We start from the raw sequence: 25,338 nt of genomic DNA on the forward strand, positions 1-25,338 counted from the left end.
CCTAGGAGACAGAGAGAGATCGATAAATTTGAAATATATTTTGGAGGTAAAATGAATGAATATAGTATCCGATTGGATGGGGGAGGGGTGGAAAGAGATAAACACTGGAAGGACAATGTTTTGGTTTCTGGATTGCACCGCAACCCACATAGTGGAGATCATTGGCTCTCATTTAACAGCTCTTAGAAACTGAGGCTCAGAGACAGGGCTTGCCCAAGGTCACCCAGCATGTGAGTAGCTGAATCTGGATTCAAACTCAGGTCTATGCGTCTTCAAAACCCATGCCCTCTTTCTCCATGGCTATTTATTTACAGTATTCCCTTACTTACTGAGGGTATTACATTCTAGACCTCCCCGCGATAGGTGAAAATCCGCGAAGTAGGAACCTTACATTTCTTTTAGTATTTATATATATTTTAAGGCTTTATAAACCCTTCCCACACACTTATAAGCTGTTCCCAGTCCCTTATTAACCTTTCCCACTCCCTTATTTACCTTTTCCACACTTTTATAAACACTACTTATGTTCTTAAACATATTCTTACACTCTTAAACCTACGTAACTTTAACAACATACGTATACAGTACTGCGAAATCCCGCGATATAGCGATCAATCTGCGATAAATAATTAAATATATTTTAAAAATTATACAGTGAGGCTGCGATAAGTGAACTGCGATATAGAGAGGGACTACTGTATTATTTATTTATTTATTTATTTTTAGAGAGAGGGGAAGGGAGGGAGAAAGAGAGGAAGAGAAACGTCCATGTGAGAGAGAAACCTTGATTGGTTGCCTCTCTTATGTGTCCCTGACTGGGCACCAAACCCACAATCCAGGCATGTGCCCTGACTGGGAGACCTTTCACTTTGTGGGACGATGCCTAACCCCCTGAACCACACCGGTCAGGGCTTCTCCATGGTCTTCTCTCTGCTTTTATTCCTTCATTAAGGCTTTGAGAAATGAGTGGTCGATTGAGAGAGGCTTTGGGAACCCAGCTCCCTGCTGAGGGAACACCCACAATGTGGGTGAGGGTTCTAGAAAGTCCATAGCTAGGAGCCCAAGTCAGAGAGCTGGTTAGAGAGAAGCCTAGAATAGGGTGACTGGGGAGGGACACCAGCCTCTTTTGCCCCCAACAGCCAGGATATGTAAAGCTGTGTGTGTAGCCTGGGCAATTTCAGTGTCTCCCGACAAGCAAGGACTCCGGAATCTGGCCTAGAGGTTGAATCTTGGCCCCATGACCTCTGAACTCTGTCTCTAAGACTCAGTTACCTTGCTTGTAAAATGTCTACGATTTCTAACTTGCAGGGTGATGAAGCTTTGGCACCGAGAAGGGGCCTGTAAATTGTAGCTATTAAAATTCTCTTATGCTAACCTGGGGTTTTGAGTAATACTGAGAGAGTCAAGCAAATCTCCAGAGCACGTGGGGGAAGTGGGTGGCACTAGTGCCAGCAGACACCTTGAATTTGTACCCTTATTTTCCAAGGCTCAGCAAAACTTATTTTTCTCCAGGAAGCCTTCTCGACCACCCCACCCACAGTACACCTCCCCTCCTCCAGGCTGTGGATTCTTAGTGAACCTGTATTTTTCTGACCTTCACAACTCCCAGAAAGTGAGACCAGGTAGAGTTGCCCAAACAGCCGAGTGACCTGGAGTGACTTAACTTCACTGTCCCTCTTTTCACTCAGGGACTCAGAAGAGATAAGACCATTTTTCTCAGAGCATGTTTAAGAATTCAGTGAGATAATGTATGTGAAGTGCCCAACACAGGAATAAAAAGTACCGGTACTTCTTGGGTTGTCATTATAGGTTCATGCCTGTCCCCTTTCTGGGCTGCGAGCCCCACAGAAGGTAGAAATTATACCTTGATGACCTCTGATAGGATGCCTAATACATAGTAGGTGCTCAGTTAAGACCTGTTGAATCAATGGGCTTTCTTTCTTGGTGTCCCCCACAGAGGCTTGCACATGACTGAGAGGCATGTTAAGGTAGAGGTTAGGAGAGGTTAGGTAGATTTGGGGTTCTTATCTTGCCTCTGACTCATAACAGCTTTGATTCAAGTCGCTTCACTTAACTCTTCACAATAAGATTAAAGTCTACCTTCCAGGCTTCTGTGATGATTTGTTAAATCACATTAACTCATGCATGTGAAATGCTTAATGCATTTCATGATAGAAGCTGCAATTATAATTAATCAACTAACTCCTGTGTATGTGACCGCCCAGTGCAGTGTGTCCTGTGTGGGTGGCTTTCTCAGTATCCCCCTGCCCTCCTAGATAACCTCGATTTTGGTTTGGAGAGACATATAATTCCAGGGACTGACTCTGCTTCGGGTGCTAAGCATGACTGGGGCTCAGTCGATAAATACATTTTAATACTCTGGCTCAATGATTGGTTTAGGATTGGCATGACCCAGACATGTCAAAACAGAGTAAATCTCAGGATTTTTGCTAGTAATTCTGGGACAAAGATGGTTCTCTGATACTCTACAGAGCACAGATGAGGTGATCTTTGTCTTTGGAACTGTTGGGAGGTGTCTTGGAACTAGAAAGGGAGTCAGTCTTGAAATAGGCAAGACAAATGAGAGAAAGAAACTAGGTCCTTGCTGGCAGTGTTAAGCTGCTGGATCAAGCCTTTCCTGAAGGACTTTTTTTTTTTTTTTAAGTGAGCCAATAAATTGACTTTATTATTTATGGCTGTTTAAATTGAGTTTTCTGTTCCTAGTAACAAAAATCATTCTTACAGATACAACCCATACATTTCTCCACCTTGTGTAGCTGTCACTTCCTTTCTGTGGGTGGGGTGACATCGGCTCAGGCCACATTTCCTCCATGAGTACATGGACTCTGTGAGAACCAGCTGACGCTGCTGCCTGTCGGAAACCAGACCACCCAGTAGTAGAAAGATTATGGAAACATAAAGAAAACCAGAGCAGGGAAAAATCCAAGTGAATGCTTCCAGAATAACCAAAAAGAAAAAAAAAAAAAAAGTGGTGGCAACTCTAACAGCAAAATAATTGACCACCACCCTCCTGACTGAAGAGTGTGTACCTTGACCCAAAGGGTGTGTCATCTCTACAGGGAATGTTCATTGCTTCTGGCTGCCAGCATCCACTCCCCTGCAGGCCAGCACTCTGATTTCCTTCCCTGGAATTACTTTAGGGGTCCCACCTTCCCTAGCTAAAGGTGGGCAACAGAAGCTCCTTTACTGGTATTGAGTCTTGAGGCATCACTGAGTCTGGATTCTTACCACAGTATTTGTGTTGTGGACCCAATATTGTATCTTCTGCTCTCCTACCTCTCTGGTGTCCTTGGTTCCTCAGCCCGGCGCTCCAGCCCCCTGTGGATCCCGCGAGCGCCCAGTGGCCAAAGCTAGCAAGGGTCATTTCTGTTGTTAGCATCCAAAGAGTCCTCAGTGATATACCTTCCGAAGGGGCTGTGACAAAGTGGGAAAGGGGTCTGTCATTCATTGAGAGCTCACTAAACGCAGGCTGGGCGATTTCCCACCAGGTTCTGGCTATGCACTCGATGGGGCCATTCTTGGGAAGGCAGACTTGGTAATTGTGAGGGGTCCTCAAAGTCATAGTGCATTGTCAGGGATCAGGCATTGTCTGCAGGCTGAATACATACATACATACATATATAATGATGCCAAAATGATGAATGGAATATAAATCAGTTTAAAGAAATTCCTAAATTCACATTTAGAAAAATCATTAGGTAGTTTATCATCTAACGAATACTGAACGTAAAATCTGGTCAAGTGTTCACACGGAGAAGGGGTGTTGCTCGTTAAAATGTAAGAACCGCAGTGGGGGTGTGGTGAGCAGAGGGTGTGTTTCACAGGACCTCTGGCTGTCTGCCCTTCATGCCTCCCAGAACCCCCTTTCCCTCCATGGCTGCATTGGGATAGAGGTCTGGCAACTGGCTCCTCCCACTGTCTCCAGAGGTGGCATGTGACTCAGATCTGACCAATCAGAGGATTGCGTTTCCCTGGCCACAGTGATTGGTTCAGGGATGGGAAAATAGCCCAACCAGAGCCAATGAGAAACAGCTAAGAGTTTTGCTGCGGCTGCTGGGAAGGAGCCGCCCACTGGGCTTAGAGGATTTAAACCCAAAGGTCTGGCGGCTTGGCAGGTGTTGCACGTTGAGGGCGAAGGGGTCTGTGAGTGGAGACAGCACGGAGGAGGGGAGCCGAGAGAGAGAGAGAGCACCTGCGTCCTGGTGAGGTGGGTTTGCGCCTCTGGCTCAGGCCTTGAAGAGCCGGCCCACCCCTGGACCCCTCAGGGACGGGACCCCAAGATTCCTCCCAATGGACACAAGGGAGATGTGGTGAAGGAATTCCAAGACCCATTTAGAAAACTGTCCCGTTATCACCCCAGAGAAATGGGCATCTCAGGAAAGGCACATTCAGTGTAATTTAACTGAGATGTATCAAGGGACCTGCTTTCCTTGTGGGGTGTGATCTCGAGCGGCACCCGCCTCACTGAGGGGACTCATTTTAGAGTTGCCAGATTTAGCAAATAAAAATACAGGATTCTAGTTGCATTTGAAGTTCAGATAAACAATGGATAGTGTTTCAGTGTATCTTGCTCAATGATTGGGACAGACTTACACCAGGTAATTAATTATTCTTTGTGTATCTGAGCTTCACGTTTAACCGAGTGCCCTGTATTTATCAGGCAAACCCTACCCCAGACTTCCTCTGAAGTTGCCCTGGACAGGTTTGGTCCTGAGACGGGGAGGCAGGCGCGGTGCATGCGAGCTGACACTGGATGGAGTGGGAGCCTGGGGATGTGAGAGCTGCCTGGGGAGGAGCTGAAGAAGGGGGGAGGGAGGAGGGGAGAGGGGAGCGGGGTTACTGAGATGTCACCAAATGGGGGCCCTGAGGCCCAGCAGGGGAAATGGATGGCACTCACTGTGCCTGCAGTGGCCACAGCCCCCTTGAAGAGGAAGCTCTTGCCTTTCCCCCTGCTCAAGGGGCCCATGTTTGCACCTCATGGCCCCCCAGCTACAGGCGACGGGCTCCTGACCCAAAGGCAGCCAGTCCAGGGTCCGGCTTTCACTGTGACTCAATGAGAAGACTTGAAGTGGTCTGGTCAGATCCCATGCCTGAGCTTAGAGATGAGGAGAGGCCAAGGCAGCCCGCAGTGGAAACTGAAGCCCGATGGAGCTACGGAGAGAGGCTGAGAGGCCATGAGGGGCCTGTGCGAAGAGGGGGAAGCTGTGCCAACTCAGAGGCTGTGAGGTCAAGAAGCTAACCTAGGTCTTGGAGTTCCAGATATGACCCTACTTTTTAAAAATCTTCACCTGAACCAATCAGTTGCCTCCTGTATGCGCTACTAGATCCTGCAGCGTTTTGGTGTACGGGACAATGCTCCAGCCAACTGAACCACCTGGCCAGCTCCTGAGAGGCTCCTAGTCTCATGGGGAGCGGACCCCTAAGGAATGAATACTGTGTCTCAGTGTGAGGACAGGGAGAGGAGCAACACGCTCTGGGACACAGAGGAGGACGATGCTGTCTCTGCCTGGCAGGTGGAGGAGGGCTTCCTGGAGGTTGGGCAGGAGATTGGATTAGAGATGAGGACTTAGAAATTGACTGTCTCAAGGTGACATGTGGATGAAGCTGGCCAAGGAGAGGGGAGAGACCAGGGTCATGGGCTGCTGGTTTGGGGAGCCAGGTGGGCACATGAATGAGCTAAGTTGGTCAGGTGTGAAAGAGATCCCGTGGCCTTCGGGGTCTGGCTAATGTCACTAGGGCCAACTGGAAAATCCACAGTCTGTCTAACGCAGCTACCCACTAGAATCATCAGGGACAGTTTTACCACATAGGATTCCTGGACCCCACCTCTGGAGAATCTGACTTAATTGGGTTAGAGTAGGGTCCAGGCAGCAAAATACTTTAATAGCTGCCCAGGTGATTCTAATTTGATTCTGAGGTGGAGTTGAGGCTGAGAATGACCAGTCTAAAAGGAATGCCGCTTGGCGCCTTGAAGAAATGTCTTCCCAAATCTTTTGATTTTTCAAGGAAAGCTTGAAATCTGGAGTTTTCTATGAAATCTCCTTATTTTAAAATGTTGGCTCAACTTAAAAAAAAAAAAAAGGCAAAATTGGGGAGTACTCAAGGTCCTTATCCTCCTAGAGGGTATTTATGGGGTATTTATGTCTATTTTGCAGATGAGGAGACAGAGGCTGTGTAACTCACTTACAGCTAGAATGCCAGACCAAGATGCATGCCCAAACAGTCTGACTCCAGGGCTCATTCTTTGCCCCACAGCACCCATCTACAGCTTGGATCTGGCTTGTGGCCCAGCAGCTTGGGACCTCTGGCAAGTGAGGAAGAGGAGAAGAGGGCCTGGGGCAGAGTCCTCAACCTGATGAGAAAGAAGGAAGGAGCAGGCGGAGGGCGGGTGAGCTGCATCAGACACTGGTTGAATGCCGTGGCCTCCAGCTCCTCTGAAGCCGCATGTGGCCCTGCCCAGGGAGTGGAGCCCAGTGGCTCTGTTTCCTACAAGGCCTAGCAGTTTCAGACTTGGTTCTTCATCAAAACAGTGCTAGCTGGGCCAAGATATTGCAGATAAATGGGCTCACCTGGTCCTGGGGCTGTCGCCGGGTGATGCTACAACCTTTGTTTGTTGCCATGACTCAGGGCAGGGCATCACCTGGCGGCAGCCATCACACCTTGTGCTGTGGGCTCCTGGCTGGGTCCTGGGAGGTGTTTCTGTCTGAGGCTGGTGAGACCCACCGAGTGAGTGTTGCTCCTATAGTCACCTTATTAGGGAATGTTACCTTCCTTCAGGTTTCAAGGATGGAAATGGGGTCATTCTGGGTAAGGCAAGAGCAAGAATTCAATCAACTGGTGGGATTGAGTAGGAAGAGGAAGGCAGGGCATTTTCTGTGTGCCTCTTATGTGTGTGGCACCATGTTAGGTGCCTTTACCTCTGATTTCTTAATTTTCACAATTTTGAGGCATCAGTGCTGTTATCTCCATTTTCCAAATGAGGAAGTCGAGGCTCTGAGAGGTGAAGTGACTTGGCCAAAGTTTCATGGCTTGTAAATGGAGCTGCGATTTGAGTCCAGGTTGTTTCCTGGCCGTTTATCTTCTCTGGATATGTCCTAAGGCCCCTCCTCAAAACCCACCCAAATCCCACTCACTGCGGACCCCACGGCCTAACTGCCCTGCCCTAACAAGCCAGGCTGTGCACAGCTCAGTCGCACATTTAAAGGTCACAGGCCCCTTGGACAGACCCGATCAAGAGATAAGTATACAGAGACGTGTGGGCATTCCTCCAGATACATTGCAGAGAGATTTGGGGCAGACAATTGTTAACACACAGATCAAACCATAAAATGGATCTGTGGCCACCAGGCCAAGAATCATTTTAATTAAGTTAAAAATAAGAATAAAGTTATATGTTTTTATCTAGCTAAAAAAGTGATTATGTTGTTTCCCAGGTCATTTTTAGCTTTATAAAAGTACTTTAAAAACCAATCTTGCTGTCTTTTCATCTCTGCTAATAACTCCCCTTCCTGCCCCTCTGCAGACAGGCTGGCCAGGTGGCATATAGGTCTGTGTCTTAGTTGCTTGGTTCTCTTTGCTTGTTGGTTCAGCCCTGCTGCATCCAGATGAAGGCAGCACCAAGTGCAGGGTCTGAACTTGGGTGCTGAGGAGTTCCCTGGAAGAGCCCCTGGGGCCCAGGGAGGAGCACTTCTCAGGAGGGTCCCATTTGGTTAAGTGGGCTGGGAATTAGATGGCGGGAACCTGGGAGTGGGGAGGTGCCTGCTCAGTCTTCAGCAAGGAGCTAGCTTTACGGCCTGGTGTTCTAGGCTCTTTTCAGCCAGGCCCTGCCTGGGCCAACCCTCCAGCCTCTTCTCTTGCTCTGCCTTCCTCCCCTCCAGACCTGAGCCACCCAGCAATCTCACTGCGTCACACCTCCACACCTTTGCGTGGACTCTTAGATTATGCAAGGGGGCACAGTACCGAGCCAGTCTCCATGCCTGGAAGAAACCATGTCTGAGGCCCATTGTCGAGGCAGTTGGTTGAACTTTGATAGTTTAGCACCCAGGATCCCTGCGGATCCTCCCCTGCCCACTCTTAGTCTACTGTTTGGCTCGAGGCTCCTCCCTCTTAGACGTGAAACATGTGACTTGCCTAAGCCAGTCTGGTCATTGTTTTTCTTCAGCCACAGGGGTTGGATCAGTGGGACATGCTGAGATGTTTCTGGGGCTGCTGGACAGACCCAAGCCCTCCTTCTGGACTCAAGTCTGGTCCTGGTTCTCCAGCCCGCCCTCCTCTCTGTAAGCGCTCTGCAGCCTCCCAGTACTGTAAATAAATGCCCCTTGAGCACGAGGAAGCCAAATTGGATCCTGTTGCTGGCAATCAAGGAGCTCCAGGGAAGACATCCCTCAAACCTACAAAGTTCCACCCCTGACTCCTGGTATAGAGGAGCCCAGTGCTCTTCAGGTGTAGCCCCAGGGCCCCAGTGGGGAGGGGAAGGCTGTGGTGCAGGTGCCCAGAGGAGGGCAGTACCCCATCTTGGTCCTGGATGGGACCCCAGTGGTCAGTCCCGGGCGAACAACCAACCAGTGAGGAGCAGCCTGGGCCTGGCCGCCAGGACTTTGACCAGAGGGGCCTCCCAGCCCCAAGCCTTATCCTTTTTGTTGAGACCTGGGAGGGGTGATGGAAAGGTGCAGGGGCGGGAAGGAGGGACTGTCCTTTTCAGGCTGGCATCATGACCAGAACCACATTCCAGGTGCCAAAGTAAAGCCACGAGTGTGTAGTGCATTGATGGGGGTGGTGGGGTGGTGGTGGGAGGGTAGGGGAAGGCTGCTGATAGGATGTAGGGGAGAGAGACAGGCACCCACCTTGGTGCCCCCACCTGTTCTTCCCCAGCAGAAGGGGTGAGGGAACCTTGGGGAAGTAGAGGAAACATTGGCTTGGAGACAGGTGATATATAAGTTTGAATCTACCTCTGTCACTAATCAGCTGTGAAGGCTTGGGCAGATCACGCCACCTCTCTGAGCCTTGGTTTTCCTGCCTGTAAAATGGGAATAATCCTACATGCTTCCTGGGATTATTGTGAACGTTAAACAAGGGAGGATCATGTAAAATGCTCCTACTGGTGCCTGGCATAAGCAAAGAGTCCGTTATTTTTTCCTTTTATTATTACGGAGACTAAGAACCCTACTTCAGACCAAGCTGGGTAAATTCCTTGAAGAGGTGCCTTGGTTGTAATTCCAGTTCTGAGCTGAGGGACCTTGGGCAACTGACTATGGGCTTCCTCCTTGGGTGTCAGTTTGCTCATCTGTAAAATGGGGATAATAGTTTCTAGTTCAAGAGTAGACATGAGGATTAAATGACACAGTCACAGAGAGGGTTTAGCACCCTGTGTGGCACATAGGAGGTGCTCAGTTGCTGTTAGTCCCCTCCCCCACCTCCCTTCTTTGTCCTGGATGTGAAACAGCAGGGCGTGTGTGGGGAGCAGAAAAGTCCACACCTGGAGGCAGAGACCCCAGGATTGGCACTAAATTGCTGGACTTTCTTTGGGTGGGATCTTGACCTTTGGGTTTCAGTCAACTTCCCATCTGTTAAAGAATGATCTTGGACTTGATGGTCCTGTTTCTGACTCCAAAATTCCATTCTGTGAAAACAAAAATGTTGCTACTTAGGCAGAAGCCTGAAGGTAGCTCCTCGCTTGGGATGGAGCTGCACTTTTCTTTCAGAAAACCCCTTGCTTGCCAGGACCTTTTTGGCTATGAAATGGCAGGGTCTCCCCGCCCTACCCTCCATCCGGTCTGGTCATGAATGAAGGGCATGGCTCTGGGTAACAAGGAATGGGAATTTGGGAGTTATTTCTCTGCCATCAGAGAAAGGCTTTCGGAGGCTCAGCACTTCGAGCGGAGTGGACATGAGCAGGCAGCTCCTCAGCAGAGAGGGACTTAGGAACATGGGGGCAGCCAGAGCCAGGCACAGCTGGCCCAGAGGGCCCCGGAATGTTCTGAACAGTAAGTAAAGCGTTCACTTTGATATTCCTGCTGGTTAGGTCCAGAAATATCTCTCCATTCCCCAGATCTTCGGTAGGGTCTGTTGCACACACAGCCTGTGTCTTGGGGCCCTGGGGCTGAGGCAGTCAGGGCAGAGGGGCTCTGGCAGACAGCACGATGTCACCGAGATGTGGCTCAGGCCAGGAGCAGAACTAGGGGGGAAAGGCAGTTGGAACTGGAAGCCTCTGTAGCAGGTCTCAGAGATACCACGAAGGGCATCGGACTTCCTGCAGCTTTGGGCATGGAGTTTTGAATGATTTTATTTTGAAATGAAGGCCACAGTGAACCTAGAGGACTTGGAGATGTTGGGGTTCTGGTTTTATGTTTGTACCGTGTGGACTGACAGAAAGGAAGGGGTGTTCCCCGTCAGATGGGGGTGGGCTGGGGGAATGGCGAGACCCAGGCCTGGAGCTGAGAAGCATGAGATTGGAGTGGAGGACTCGTGGATGGTGTCGCCACAGAGGGCAATGGGTTTGAGTCACAAAGGGCCTGGCATGGTAGGTAAGAACTTGATTTTTTTCTACAGGCAATGGGGAGCCATGGAAGACTTCAGAGCAGGAGGGGAAGCAGCAGCATGCAGTGCATGCGCTGGAGTGGGATGGAGACAGGAACTAGGTGGGCAATGAGCATTTGGTGTTGCGGACAGTACATTCTCGAGGGTTTGTTGTGGCCAGATCAACACACGCTGGTTACCAAGGGTGGGTGAGAGGCAGCCTCTAGGGAAGGAGGCCGCCCGTGTAACCGTCCTGGAGGCGGCCCGCTTTCACCTGCATCGGGCCCCAGCTTCCTCCCAGGCCCCACCTTTCCTGTGACTCAGCCCCTCTGAGGTCTTAACACAGAGCTGGGGGAACTTTTAGATCCTGTCCTTTTGAAGGTGACTCAGGGCCCGGGGAGGGGAACCTCTCACCCTAAGAACTTTAGTCCCCATATCTACATAGGTCACAGCTAAGGTCCAGCCACTTCCCTATCTGAAACTGAGATGTGGGGAGGGAAAGGGACCAGTGCAGGCTTGAGTGGCTGGAGCACAGGCCTGGGTTCAGTTCAGGTTCAGTCCCTCTGTGTGACTCTGGGTGAGCCTCTCCTCCCTGGGCCTTTGTTTTCTCATCTATAAAACGGGATGGCCAAGTCTGTATTAAAAACCCAGTGTTCTCCTTCCTCTCACTTCCTGACCTTTCTTCCCTTCACAGATACCGTCCTTGCCCAGGCCTTTGGTGACATGTACAGGTCCTGGATGTCCTTACAGCTCACAGGTGCTCTGCCAGCCCTTTTTGATACCAGCTCCTGACCCTCCTAGGACCCTGCTTCCCTTGGGGCTTCCCTTGGGGACACTCCTTCCTAACACTGCCACACTTCACATTCTGGGGTCGTCCTTGTTGCTGTCCTCTGACCTCCTCGCTGCCCTCCACATTCCTGAAGACTTGGCTCACACCCTTTCCTCCACCTGCTCCCACCATTGGCCAGGGTGACTTTTGTGACCTGTGGATGACATGTCTAGCATCCTTGTCACTTAGTTCCTGGAATTTCTCATCCCTAGTGACTCCACTCCCTTCAGATGCCTACAGCCATAGTCACCTGTCATCTCCCAGGACGGCCCCCTCTGAAACATTCATTCTGAACCCTCCTCCCTCACAGTGACCACTCCCTGCCTCCCGGACCCTCCATACCATCACTGAACCTCTGGGTACAGTTCTCCTGAGCACTCCTTTTCCCTCCTCAAGCCCCTCATCCTGATCACCCCACCTTCCTCTTTCCTCTACTCACTTGGGCGTCGCTGAGGAAAATCGTTGCCTAGAGGGTCACGGTCACTGCTGATCCACGGTTTTCAGTCTCAGCCAGGCTCTCAGCACCTCCCTTCAAACCTTTCTGTTGTTGTGGGTGGTCCTCTCTTCAGGCCATCATCACCTGGCCTGGCCTGGCCTTCATTACCCTCCTCAGGGCCCCTGGCTGCTTCCTACCTCGTCACACAGATGAGGTGACCTTGCTGATGACCTCATCAAGACCCTCAGATGTCGGTGGGAACACCCTCAATTTCCTACCCTCACCACAACGTCTTCGCCTTCTGTCTCCTGGTCCCCAGGTTGAAGCCCCCTGCCTGGGGCACAGCTGCTCCCTTCATTCTCTTCTGGACCCTATTCTCTCCCATTTTCCCTGGGACTTCGCACCTTCAATAATCCCCATTCTCTCGCAGCCCTTCTCTGGCTCAACCCTCACAGCCTATTATACCTGTCTTCACATCTCAAAACAAAGGACCCCAAACCTCCCTGGAACTGGTGTTTTCCCTCTAGGTACCAAGCTCATCCCTTGCCTGGGGACCTCCCAAGTGTGGTCACCTAACAGGTCTTCATTCCCCCGTTCACTGCCATCACCCCTCCTCCATCATCCTGCAGAAGGATACCAATGACATCATTGCCAAGTTCAATGGTTAACCCTTTACACCTTAGCTGATGCCTCCTACCATTTGTTTCCCTTCTGGGAAGTTCTCCCATCGGTGATGGAGCCTTTCAGTGGCCTCCCCTCCCCCTTCTTTCCTGGTTTGTTATGAACAGAAGCAAGATATTCAGGAAAGCAGTGTGCTCTGCTAAAGGGCCACATTTCCCAATTTCCCTTACACCTGTGAGTGGCCAATGAGGCAAAAGCTATGGGGAAGGGTGGGAAAGAGCTTCCAGGAGAGGTCTGTATTAGAGTCTGGGCAGTCTCAGCTAGGAGGCAAATACGCTTTTGCTTCTTCCTTCTTCTTACTGTTGGAACATGAATGTGGTGGCTAAAGTGGCAGCTGCAATCTTATGACCATGAAGTGACCTTGAATATGGAAATTAGGGCTAAGACTAGCTGAGCAGGAGATAGAAGAGCCTGAGTGTCTGATGATGATTGGCTACCTGCCTCCATACTTCTTTTATATAGAAGAAAACAGAAACTATTTTGACTAAGCCACTGGTTTGGGTTTTTCTGTTGCTTACAGCAAAATCCAATCCTAGACTCTGCAACTTCAGAATGGTTTCCTGGCTTTCCTCTGTCTCTCAGGGCGCTCCTCCTCTGTCTTCATTTGTGGGTGCTCATTGTCCTGCTCCTAAAATATAGGGACCCCCCCAGGCTTCTCTTTTGGGCCACCCCTTTTTTTCTGCATTCCATACTTCCTAAGTAATTTTGTTCTTGCTCGTGACTTAACTTCATATGCTGGTGACTTCCAATCTGCAACACAGACTCTCTCAGACCCAGACTCCAATATTCAACCAGGATGTCCCACAGAACCCTCAAGCTCAATGGCCTGCATGTTTTTCCTCATGTGATTTCCCCTCCCCAGCAGCTCAGCTGGTGAATCTTCATCCACTTAGTTGGCCAAGTTGCAAACCCAGGGGTCATCCTCTTTTTACTCATTCCCCTCTTATCTCCTCTACTCCTCATATGCAATCATTCATCAAGATCCAGCAACTTAAACCATTTCGCACCCATTCAGATGATGGCTGTTATCAAAACCCAGAAATAACAAGTGTTGCCAAGGATGTGGAGAAATTGGAACCCTTGTGCATTGCTGGGTGGGAATGTGAAATGGTGCAGCCACTGTGGAAGACAGTATGGTGGTTCCTCCAGAAGTTAAGCACAGAATTACTGTATGATCCAGCAAGTCCACTTCTAAATGTATGCTCCAAAGAACTGAAAGCAGAGTCTCAGTGAGATATTTGTATGCCTATGTTTATAGCAGCATTATTCATAATAGCCAAAAGGTGGAAGCAGCCCAGATGTCTATTGACGGATGAATGGATAAGCAAAATGTGGTATATCCACACAATGGAAAATTACTCAGCCTTAAGAAGGAAATTCTGAAACATGCTACAACATGGATGGACCTTGAAGGCATCACGCTAAGTGAAATAAGCCAGTCACAAAAGGACAAGTGGAACTGGAGGATTCCACTTAAATGAGGTACTGGAAGCCCTCACTTAACGTCATTGATAGGTTCTTAGAAACTGCGATTCTAAACAAAACGAGTATAACGAGACCAATTTTACCGTAGGCTAATTGATATAAACAAGGATTAAGTTCATACAACATATTTCTGGTCACAGGAACATCACCAAACTTCTAAAGAAAGACCCAGAACACTTCTAATATTAGACAATAAAATAAATGTGAGAATACATTTAAAAGAGTAATAAAAACAAGATCCTTTTTTTAAAAAAAAATTCACAATGGTTCTTTTTCTTAAAAGATTTTATTTTTTTAGAGAGGGGAAGAGAGGGAGAGAAACATCAATGTGTGAGAGATACATTGATCGTTTGCCTCTCACACACCCACAACTGGGGACCTGGCCTGCAACCCAGGCATGCGCCCTGATGGGAATCGAACTGGCGACCTTCTGGTTCACAGGCTGGCACTCAATCCACTGAGCTGCACAAGTCAGGGCAGATTCTTATTTTCTAACACACTTATTCCAGTTCAGGGTTTCATGTGGCTGGAGCTTCTCCCTGCAGCTTAGGGCACAAGGTGGGATCCCATCCTGGACAGGGCACATCGTACACCCCCACATTCACTCATACTAGGACCATTTAGACATGCCAACTCACCTAACATGCACATCTTTGAGATGTAGGAGGAAACCAGAGTCCCCAGAGAGAACCCACACAGACGTGGGGAGACTAAACCACATAGACAGTGGCCCCAGCCAGGTATCAGGTCTTTTTTTTTTTTTTAATTAACATTATAGCCCTGGCTGGTGTAGCTCAGTGGATTGAGTACCTGCCTGTGAGCCAAAGTGTCGTGGGTTCAATTCCCAGTCGGGGCATATGCCTGAGTTGCAGGCCAGGTTCCCCATTAGGGGTGTGCGAAAGGCAACCACACATTCATGTTTCTCTTCCTCTGTTTCTCTCTCCCTTCCCCTCTTTCTAAAAATAAATAAAATATTTTAAAAAACCATTATAATAAAATGACTTTGAATGAAACTATGTTATTCAAGGACCTACTGTAGCTACAGTAGTCAAAATCATAGAGACAAATTAGAATGGTGGCTGCCAGGGTAGGGAGGGGGAGTGAGGAGTGAACATTTAATGGGGACAGAGTTTTAATTGCTGAAGATAAAAAAGTTCTGGAGCTGGATGGTCGTGATAGTTGCACAACAATATAAATACTTAATGCCACAAAATGTACACTTAAAAGGGTTAAAATTTTATGCTATACGTATTTCACCACAATTTAGAAAAGGTCTATCAGTTTTACTTCCTCAAGTGTCTCAAAGCCGTTCCTCATCTCCTTCATAGCCTTTGATGCTCAGCGGGGCCACCGCAGAACCTTTGCTCTGGTGTCTGCCTTCAGTATTCCTCTCAGCATGCACAGCCCAGCCCCCCTTAATCAAAGTGTTTTTTGTAAACCTCAACTCTGTTCATGTCAGACCCTCCCATAGAACCCTTCAGGGCCCCCAGCTGCCTGTCTGACAAATTCTAAGTCTGGCCTTCAAGGCTCTCCCTGATCTGCCCCATCTGTCTTTCCAGCCAACACAACGCCTCCCTCTTGTTGGTAGTTTCTCAAGTGCCTTTGGCTGTTTCATTCCCCTGTGCCTTTGCAGGTGCTGTGCCCTCTGCCCGCGTGCTCACAATGACACCTCCTCCTCCCCTCCTTTGCACAACCCGTTCATCCTGCAGAGCACTGCTCGGGAGTCTCCCCCTCTGTGACACCATCACAGTCTGTCTCTTCTGGCCTCACTGTCACTCCTTGTCATCTACATCGATTACTGTGCACATCATGCTGCTCTGTGATTACTTGCGTGCACTTCTGTCCTCAGGCCATCCGTCAACTTCCCTCCTCTTCCTCCAGGAAGTCCTTTCCGGCTTCTCCAGCCCACAGTACCACCTACCTTCTCTGGGTCCACCGTCTCTCACAATTTGTTGGGCACACCCTTTCAGCATTTGCTTGGATCCTGTCTTGTCTTCAATTCTCTCATGAGGATTAGTTTTTCCTTTTTGGCGAGCTGGTAAGAAAGCTCGTTGGTTGCAGGGACCGTGGCCTCCGTTCTTTTGTTCCCTAGCCTCCAGGGTAGGACTGGCTGCCTGGAAGAAAGGCAGGAGTGGACGTTTCGTGGGCAACTCCGTGCCAGGCCTTCTTGTACCTGTCGTGTGCTTTTACCCTCCTGATGACTCTGAAATGTGCATTATTGTTGCTGTTCTTTAAATGAGGAGACTACAGCTCAGAAGGGCAGTGGGCTGGCATCACGCAGCGTGGGATTGGGGGAGTGAGGGTTTGATCCCAGGCCGGGTGGACACCTAAGCTTGCTCTCTGCTGCTGGTCAAAGACTGGGCTCCAGAAAGACTTGGTGGGTTGGACTGGGCTGAGCGGGCACACGCCCAGAGCATGTCTCCCTCACATGTGGCAGGGTCTGATGTTTCCAGCAAACTCAAGTGCATACAAGCTGGAGGCGGCATTGAGGGGAACAGCTCATGTTGGTCCTGGCTCCAGGTCTGGGGAAGTATCCAGGGCTGTGGAGGCGGGAGGAGAGTCGGGTGGCGATGGGGCAGCCGGCAAGTCGCCCTGGTTATCCCAGGAAACCCTGGGCTGTGTCGACTGCTCCAAAGGCATGACCTTTTTCTGCAGTAGCAATGCATATATTTTGAGGTCTCTCTATTTTAAGATCTCAGGCAATTCCTGTCACCTTTCTTACTCTCATTTTCCTCATCTAAAAAATGGGAATTTACATAGTTGTCTGTCTGAGATTTTGGGGGACAGATTCTTTGCAGGGATGGCTGTGGTGGTGCCTTGATGATGAGAAAATCCCACGCCCTTTTGAGAGGCTTTGTGTCCTCTCAGGGAGCCTGTGGTGTGGAGGTGGGGAAGGATCACGAGTCCTAGTTTGCAGGTAAGAAAGATGGAGCCTCTGGCCCTGAATTGATATGCTCTCTTCTCACAGCTAGTGAGAGGGGGATCTGGGACCTCTGAGGTGTTAAACTGAGCCTTTCTATTTGACTTAACCAAGAGAGAGAAGCCAGGAGGTAAGGGGATAAAACAATTGGAACTTAGGGCCAAGTGGTAGAGTTTAATGGTGAGGGATTGAGCATTGGAGGAAAAATATCATCAAATTACTAATTGAGAGGATCAGAGAGGGAAAGTTAGTTGCTCCAAGTCACAGAGCAGAGCAGATTGGTGGCAGAACTAAGCCCAGAATTTAGCTACAATGACAGAGCAATGAGAAAATAAAATCAACCTCAGCTACACTAGTTATTGTATCCACACGGTAACAGGCACTCTGTATGTACTAAGCAGTTAATCCTCCTAGCCGCCTGAAGGGTTAAGTATCTCTATGATTATTTTCAGATGTAGTTGTGGAAGCTCTGTGAGGTGACCCCACTTGTCCAGGGCTCATGCTTGGTTGGTTGGAAACCAACATTTGAACCCAGATTCGACACCAAAACTGGTGGTCTTAGTCACTCTGTCCCACCTCCCCACTTGCCCATGTGGGCATGAGTCTGTAAACCTCATGCATATTGATCAGAGGCTTTGAAGCCCCAGAGAGCCAGGTCAGGGCAGATGGCCAGGCTGGTTGCTGGGTGCCAGCTGTCAGGGCCTCAGCTCATGGGCAGCCAGGTGTGCAAAGACTTCATCAAAATGGGTGTGGGGAGTGCGCTGGCTTCTGGCTTCTGGGTCAGGAGATACATGCTCACCACTCAGACCTCAGTTTCCCCATCATGAACTATAGATGTTAACTGAGTCCTAAGGTGCTTCCCAAACCCACATTCCTGGCCTCCCGCCTTCAAGGGGCTTCTGAGTTGAGGTTTTGTGGGGGTGCCAGCAGGCCCCTCCCCCTCCCCCAAGGTGTGAGCCACCCAGGGAACATGGGGCTGGCTGTCATAGCAACCCTGTGTTGCGAAATGACGTAATTAGAGTTCCAAACGTGTGAAATCAAATACAACATCCGCAAACACAGCCTGGGGGTCGGCATGGCAACAGCAGGGCACCAGGACGGGTAGGCGCTCCCCACCCACATCAACCAGCCTGGCTTGGCCACTTGGGCAGGCACAGAAGGCAACTGCTCCCTCTCCTGGGGCATCTGCAAGACCCTCTGCTGCTGCCTGCTTCTCTCTTCTTCCGTCTTGCTTCTCCAGGAGGTTGTGTGCCCAGCTGGTTAGGATGTTGACTCTAGCACCAGACAGATCTGGGTTCATGTCCTGACACAGAGCAGCTGTGAAGTCTTGGGCAATTAGCTTTACTTCTTGAAGGTTCCTTGCCTTAGATATGAGCTGTTATCCTGTCCTTTCTCTTCTGCCCCTCTGTTGTTTCTTTCCTTGCCTTCCACCCTTAGGACACCTGCAGGCCCCAGGAGTAACTGTGGCCTGGAGCCTGGGCACCCAGGTTATCAGTCAGCCCCTGTATGGCTTTGCCATATGATCTTATTCTTAGGGCTTCCCTTATTTGGACCTGGATCCTCTCCTCTATAAAATAAGGGCATAGCCCATCGTCTCTTTCAAAGTGTGACCCACAGGCCATCTGCATCAGCATGACCTGGGTGTCCCGTTAAAAGTGCAGATTCCTGGGTTCTTCCATTTGATATTTTGATTCAGTAGGTTTGGCGTGGAATCCAGGAATCTGAGTTTTAACAGGCTGTACAGGTGAACCTGAGGGATACCCCAATATGAGAACCCCTGAACTAGATGGTTCCTATGCCTGGCTCTAATTGGCCTCCAAGATCCAGAAGTCTGGCTGTGATTGGCTGCCTTCTAGGGTCCCTCTTTTTATTCTGTGGCACTGTTGTCACCAGGCCAAGGCAGCTTTCCTCTAGTTCTATCTCGGTCTCTCACATTCATTTAATCAACAGGTGCGTCTTGTGCCAGGCCCTAGGCCAGCTACTTAACTTCCGCACACCAGTGAAGAACTGAGGTTCTGTGTGTTTGGGGGCAGGACTGAGAAGGCAGAAACCAACAAGCCACTGACTTTCTGTGACTCAGTTTCTTTGTGGATAAATGAGGATAATAATTTGATAATGAGAGTGTCCTGCTACTTCTGCGCTGGTGTGGGGTTCAGGGGAGAGGATGCCTAAGACACTTTCTCTGGGGACCTGTGGCATGCTGGGCACCATGATACATGCTTTGCATTGTTTACTCAAAGAATGCTTCTAGTAACTTTTATTATTATTATTATTATTATTATTATTATTATTATTATATTTTACTTTTTTAGAGAGAAGAGAAAGAGAAGGAGAAGGAGAGAAACATCAATTGGTTGCCTTTTGTATGCACCCCAACTGGGCACTGAACCTAAAACTTACATATGTGCCTTGACCTGGAATCAAACCAGCGACCTTTTGGTTTTGAGATGATGTCCAGCCAACTTAGCTACACCAGTTGGGGCACCCCCAGTAAATTTCAAAGTGGGGCTATTTCCCTCCATTTTACAGTTGAGGAAACTGAGGCTCAGAGAGGTGACGACTCATCTGAGGTCACTCAGCAAGTTACCAGTTTAGAATTTAAATCCTCCCTTTGCTCCGTACCCCTTCCAGCTACTGTGCTCCTTCCCCCTTTCCCCGCAGCCCTTCACTCCTCTTGCACCACCCCTTCTCTCTCTTCCTCATCTATTTTCCGTCAAAAGGTCTAGAGAGAGTTTTCTGTGCTTGCCGTCTTCATATCCTCACCATTAAACCCCCCTGCAGTCTGTTGTCCCCACACCCCAGACCTGCCAAGCTTACCAAGGACCTTCCTGGGGCAAAATCCAATGGTCTTGACCTCAGGGCACTGCTGGTGCTGGTCATTGCTCTCTCCTCCTGCAGTGCACTCACCTCCTGGGCTTACCTTTCCCACCTCTACTGGGGTTTCTTAATCTCTTAATTTAAAGGATTGTTAAAAACACAAACATTTGTGGAGAACCTGCCACATGTCCACTCTGCTGAGTTGGGGGGCTACACGGGGAATAGACCCTCAAATTTTTGTCCTCCTGAGCAGAGAACACCATGGGCTGCCCCTGGAGGCACCTTCTTTGCTGCCCTTGGCTGGGGATGCTGGTGTCCTCCTGCCTCACTCCTCTGCTGGCTGCTCCTCTCTGCATGTGCTTTCTTGATAGCCTTGTTGCTCCCAGGGCCTTGGACCCCAGGTGCAGCCTGAGGAGTCCCCAGCCCCCAGTCCAAGGCATTCTGTAATGAGTTTCAGGCGGGGATATCCACAAGCTACCTGGACCCTACTACCTGCTCCTAATTGTGCTGTGGACTCCAGGCATCCCCTCTAGTCCTTCCTGCATGGAGTTGCCATAGTGCTTTCTCTAAGTTACACTAGTCCGACTGTGACTGCTCAGTGCCACAAGCTGGAATCCTCAGTCTTTTACCTGCCTAACTCCTTCTAATTCTGTGAGAATCACCTCCTCTAGAAAGTCCTCCAAGATTGATCAGGTGGCTGTTCTTTGTGCCCCCAGCACATGATGCTAGAGGATCCTCTCCAGCATTGTGAGATCCTTGAGCTCAGAGCCTGGTGCAGAGTAAGGCACCAGTGAATGTGCCTTGAATAGAGGCCAAGAGGTTGTAAGAGCTTACAAACACCTAGTCCAAACCTCTTGTTCTACCAACAGGGAAACAGCGGCCCAAAGTCTCAGATGGAATCAGTGGCAGAGCCAGGACTCAGTCCCAAGTGCCTGGATTTTCTTTCAGAGTTTGTCACATCAGAGCACAAGGCCAGGATAATGAGGGACCACTGACGAAACAGTGTTCGGGCACACTGAATTGTCCTGTGACCCCACCGTGTTCTGGGCTTATTTTCTCTGGACAGATGCAGTCAGTTCTTTGCACTTGTCAGGTGAAGTGATCCTCACGATACCTAGAGGAGTGTTCACAATGTACCCACTGAGAGGCTAGGAGAGCAGCTGGAGCTGCTTGGCCATCATGCCTCTATAATCCCCTGAGGATTAGGCAGAGAGGGAGACTGAAGTCTGATGCTATGGCCCGATGTGCTGCAGCTAGGCTTGCTTGAAGACCAAGTAGACTTGTGAATGTGTGTGTTAATAGTACTTTCTTTTTACACCTGTTTCTGTCACTTGTAATTGAAATGGTCCTGAGTAACGAAGATCATGACAAGCCTGGTAGATTTTGTTCTGAAATGCCTGGTTTTGGAGGAGTGGAATAGACACAGATTCTAGAAATTAAAAAAAAAAAAAAAAAAAAAAAAGATTTCTAGAATGTAGTTTGGCATAGAGGGAGGCTTCATGAGGGTCCCCTGATAGGGGAAACAGTGATACCTGTGGACATGTCCATGAAATTCGTTCATTCATTTGGCCATTCTAAAGGCCTCATTGAGCACCTGCTGTGAGCCATAGGGTGGGCTTGTGGGCTTGACGTAGGGGGTCTGCTCTGGGACTCTCTTCTGTTGGTCTGTCTCTCCTGGCATCAGTGCTACCTTGTCTTTTCTTAAAAATAAAGTGCTTTATTGATTATGCTGTTACAGTTGTTCCAATTTCTTTTCCCTTTGTTCCCCTCCACCAAGTGACCCCATCCCTCCAGTTGTACCCCCCCTTAATCCATGCCCATTGGTTTTGCATATAGTTGTTCTCAACATCTTCCTGTCTACTCCACTCCCTCCTACTAAGCTTCTTAATTCCTGTACCATCTCCCTCCCTTTCCCCCTTCCCCCTCCCTGTTGACCTCCCCCCATAATGTTCCCCATACCTATAATTCTTTTCCCACTCTCGTTGCCTACTTAGTTTGCCTTTGTTTCTATTTCCTAGCTTCTGTTTTTGGTTGTTGTGATAGTTTTCATTTTAATGTTCATAGTTTTGATCCTCTTTCTCCTAAACAAGTCCATTCAACATTTCATATAACAGTGGTTTGGATCTGATGAACTCCTTCAGTTTTAGTTTGTCCTGGAAGCACTTTCTCTGCCCTTCTATCCTGAATGACAGCTTCACTGAATAGAGTAATCGTGGTTGTAGGTTTTTGCTTTTCATTACTTTGAATATTTCTTGCCAGTCTCTTCTTGCTTGCAGAATTTCTTTGGAGAAATCAGCTGATAGTCTTATTGGGACCCCTTTGTACATAATTCTCTTCAGCAGACAGAAGTCTTGCTGCTTTTAAGATTCTCTCTTTATCATTAATTTTTGACATTTTGATTATAATGTGTCTTGGTGTGGTTCTCCCTAGGTCCAGTTTTTTGGAACTCTGTGCTTCCTGGACCTGTAAGTCATTTCCTTCCCCAAGTTAGGGAAGTTCTGTTTCATTATTTTTTCCACATAATTTTTCAATTTCTAGTTCTTCTTCACCTTCTGGCAACCCTATGATTTGGATGTTGGCCTGCTTATGGCTGTCCCATAGGTTTCTGAGCCTCTCCTCATTTTCCTCACTTTTCATTTCCTCTTTCTGCACCGGTTGACTGTTTGTTCCTTCCCTATGTTCCAATTTGTTGATTTGATCCCGGTTTTCTTTTCCTCACCACTAGTTTCATATGTGTTTTTGTTCATTTTAGCAGGACTAACCTTCCTTTCTTTCCCGTCCTGTTTAAGATCTGCTGTTAGGTCTGTAAGCATTCGTATAACCAAAGCTCTGAACTGAGCCTCAGAAAGATTTCCTATCTGGTGCTTTGTTAGATTAGATATTTGCTGTCTGGTCAGCTGCGTCACCAGCATCTCTATCATGATCTGTGCCATCCTGACAGTTTTGTGTTTAACTTTGCTTCCTGGGCAGGGCTGTCACACCTCCTACGGTATAGGGGGCAGAGCCCCGTACACTAGTCACTACCGGGAGACCCTTCTCACAACACTGTGGTGTTTTGTGTGTGGGGGCAGGAATCCAAGATGGTGTCTTGCCATTTACTCTCTACTGAGAGACTGGGAGCCTTCTCCTCCGTCCCTACCCCTTCCGGCCTTCACAGTCTGAGGCAATGGGGGTCTGCCTTCCCTGGCAATGGGGGTCTGCCTTCCCTGGCATTGGAATCGTGAGCTGATGGGTCTGGTCTACAGCCAGGGGTGCTCCCCAGGTGTTTCTCGCTTCTTTTTAAATACGGGTGTCTGTGCCTACTGTTGTCCTGCTGCCATTGTTGAAGCTGCCACTGCCAGCACAGCTTGACCTCTCCGCCCCGGCTGCACCCCTCCTACCTGTCTGGATGAGTATTTCTTCTTTATATCTTTGTTTGTTGGACTTCCGTGTAGCTTTATTTTTTGGAACTTCTGGTTGTCTCTAGTTTTGAGGTAGTTGTATTCCTTCTTAGTTGTGGAGGGAGACGGAGTGTTTCAGTCTAGGCCTCCATCTTGGCCGGAAGTCCAGTACTACCTTGTCTTAATTGCTATCGATGTACAACAGTCATGGTATGTGCTAGTGTCTTAGTCCTTTCAGGCTGCTTTAAAAAAAATACTGTAGACTGGATAGCTTATAAAACAGAAATTTATTTCTCACAGTCTGGCGACTGGGCCAGTCCAAGATCAAGGCACAGGAAGCCTTGGTATCGGGTGATAGCTCATTTGGTTCATGGATGGCTGTCTTCTCTCTGTGTCCTCATGTGGTAGAAGAGATGAGGGAGCTCTCTGGGGTCTCTTTAATAAGGACACCAATCCCACTCATGAGGATTCCACTTTCATTATGTAATCACTTTGCAAAGGTCCTGCCTCCTAAAACCATCACACTGGGCATTAGATTTCAACGTATGAATTTTGGGGGGAGGGACATAGACATTCACTCTGTAGGAAGTGATACAAGTCCTCTAGCTTGTTCTTCTCATTTGACTTGGCTATTCTTTTGTGTTTTTTTTTTTATAGTATATTTTATTGATTATGTTGTTATAGTAGTTTCAATATTTTTCCCCTTTGCTCCCCTCTGACCAGTACCCCCTTCCCTCCAGCAATCCCACCCCCCTTAGTTCATGTCCGTGGGTCATGCATATAAGTTCTTTGGCTTCACCTTTTCCTATATTATTCTTAACACCCCCCTATCTATTTTGTACCAACTGATTATGCTTCTTAATCCCTGCACCATTTCCCCATTTTTCCCCCTTCCCCCTCCCAGCTGATAACCTTCCAAATGATCCCCATACCTATGATTCTGTTCCTATTCTGGTTTGCTTAGTTGGATTTTGTTTTTATTTTTTAGATTCAGTTGTTGATAGTTGTGAGTTTGTTGTCATTTTAGTGTTCATAGTTTTGATCTGTTTCTTAAATAACTCCCTTTGACATTTCATATAATAATAGCTTGGTGATGATGAGTTCCTTTAGCTTCACCTTGTCTGGGAAGCACTTCATCTGCCCTTCCATTCCAAATGATAGACTTGCTGGATAGAGTAGCCCTGGTTGCAGGTTGCCTTTTATCACCTTGAATAGTGCTTGCCAGTCCCTGCCTGCCTGCAAAGTGTCCTCTGAGAAATCAGCTGATAGTCCTATAGGCACCCCCCTGTAGGCAACTCTCTGCCTCTCTTGCTGCCCCCAAGACTCTCTCTTTATCTTTCACCTTTGGCATCTCAATCATGATGCATCCTGGTGTGGTCCGCTCTGGGTCCAGCTCGCCTGGAACCCTCCATGCTTCCCGGACCTCTATGTCCTTCTCCTTCGCAAAATTTGGGAAGTTTTCCTCATTTTTTTTCAATTCTTGCTTCCTCATTCTGCACTGGTTGACTGTTTTTTTCTTCCTTGTGTTCCAAATCATTGATTTGAACCATGGTTTCCTTCCCTTCACCATTGGTTTTGTGTGGATTTTTCTTCGTTTCACTTAGCATAGCCTTCACTTCTTCTCTTATGCACTTGCCATACTCAAGCATATCTGTCAAGCCTATAAGCATCTTTATCACCAGTGTTTGAATTCTGCATCTGTTAGGTTGTCTATCTCCTTGTCGCTTAGTTCTCCCACTGGAACCTTGATCCATTCCCCCTTTTGGGCCATACTTCTCTGTCTTCTCATCTTGACAGGCTCCCGTGTTTGTTTGTCTCTACGTCTTAGGTAGAGCTGTTGCACCTGTTACATTGTAAGGGGTGGAACCTCAGGGATTCGTCAGTACAGGGTAACCTGTTTCACCACGTTGTGGCGCTGTATGTGGGGGAGGGGTCTGAGAGGGAACAATGCCACCTGCCCAGCACTGGCCCCTTTTCCAGGCACCTCTCGCACTTCCATACCAAACTGGTTGCCCCTCTGGCTGCTGCCTTGGCCATTGTTCCCAGAGTGGGTGGGTCTATGGACGTTCTAGGACCGTGGGGGCCCTTTAAATAAGTGGACTCTGCTGAGAGACCGGCAGTTTCTACCCCCCTGCAACCCCCACTGGTCTGCACAGTCAGAAACAATGAGGCCTGATTTTCCCCAGTGCTGGGACCTTGAGCTGCGAGGTCCAGTGAGAAGCTGGAAATGCTCCCCAGGTGTCCCTCCTGACTT

This window comes from Furipterus horrens, unplaced genomic scaffold (genome assembly GCF_987537825.1).
Source record: "Furipterus horrens unplaced genomic scaffold, mFurHor1.1.pri manual_scaffold_3, whole genome shotgun sequence".
Taxonomy (NCBI): Eukaryota; Metazoa; Chordata; class Mammalia; order Chiroptera; family Furipteridae; genus Furipterus; species Furipterus horrens.